At 37.0% G+C, this 1,366-nt stretch overlaps 1 pseudogene; it reads right to left on the bottom strand.

Moving 5' to 3' along the window:
• Positions 1–836: 836 nt before the first annotated feature.
• Positions 837–967, bottom strand: LOC115526683 (annotated as a pseudogene).
• Between the last annotated feature and the right edge of the window lie 399 nt (positions 968–1,366).

Genomic DNA, 1,366 nt, shown 5'->3' with positions numbered 1-1,366 from the left:
TAATGAGAGATAATAAATGAATAAATTATGTGTATCTCTAAAGTTTTATCAAAAATATTGTACATATTGGATAGCCCATCTGAATTCTATTTCCCATTAAATGAACATCTAATCTGGTCTTGTTTCCTATTTGACTGTCTACATGGTTTCTCTTTATCTCTCTTTTTTATTGTTGTTTTATATTCAATTAGAGCCTCAGTTACATCAGTATTGAGACATATCCTCTTAAGGAACATAGTTCTTCATCTATAATAACTATGTCACCTTCAAACTCCCTCAGAAACTTTTTGGATTATTTTACACTAGTCTTCCTAGTGTTTGTATCACAAACCTATCCAATGTCATTAACATTTTACAATAGCTGTTTTAAACTTTACAGATTGGCTCTTCAGTTGCTCTTAGAGTGGACCCTGTCCACAGCTTTAAAAGATCACATCTCCAAAGTTTCCAGAACATTGGCTTCCTCTGAGAGTCCTTCCAGTCCACTTTTTATGATCTTTGTCTGCTCTGCCAGATTTCTCTTAGTCATGACTATGATCTAATAATAACTAAAGCATCTCCAATTTTCTAAGGCCTATTTTAAAAACGATTAGACTTGGTACATTTCTATCTATTTTATGTCTACTTTATCTTGACTTAAAAAATTTTTTTTCATGATTATTTATTTTTGAGAGAGAGAGACAGAGACAGAGTGTGAGCAGGGGAGGGACAGAGAGAGAGGGAGATACAGAATCCTCAGCAGGCTCCAGGGTCTGAGCACAGAGCCCGATGTGGGGTTTAAACCCACGAACCATGAGATCGTGACCTGAACCAAAGTCAGATGCTCAACCGACTGAGCCACCAGGCGCCCCAAACTTTACCTTGACTTTTAAGATAATTTTACCTTCATATGTATTTACCTTTCTATTAGCAATAATCGCGCCTCGGATAAACCTCATTGGCTACGATACTGCCACTGCGCAAAGCTGTATTTACCTTTCTAAAAAAATTTTTTTAATGTTTATTTATTTTTTGTGATTGAGTGAGAGAGCAATCTGGGGAGGAGCAGAGAGAGAGGGAGACACAGAATCTGAAGCAGGCTCCAGGCTGTCAGCACAGAGCCCAACGTGGAGCTTGAACTCACAAACTGTGAGGTCATGACCTGAGCTGAAGTTGGACTCTTAACTGACTGAGCCACCCAGGTGCTCCAACTTTCTTATAAGAGCTCAGCTTTTCCCATGGGGAAATCCCTTTCTTTATTCAACTTAGCTAAACTCTTTCTTTTCTTTCTTTTTTTTTTAAATTTTCTTTCTTTTCTATGGATAACCAATGCTTTTCAATGGATAATAAGAATAGAGCATGTTTTCAAATCATTCTAGTTCTTTGT

The sequence above is a fragment of the Lynx canadensis genome, chromosome D1 (genome assembly GCF_007474595.2).
Source record: "Lynx canadensis isolate LIC74 chromosome D1, mLynCan4.pri.v2, whole genome shotgun sequence".
Lineage (NCBI taxonomy): Eukaryota > Metazoa > Chordata > Mammalia > Carnivora > Felidae > Lynx > Lynx canadensis.
Note: the sequence above shows the minus strand (reverse complement) of the source record. Positions and strands in the feature narration are given on the sequence as shown.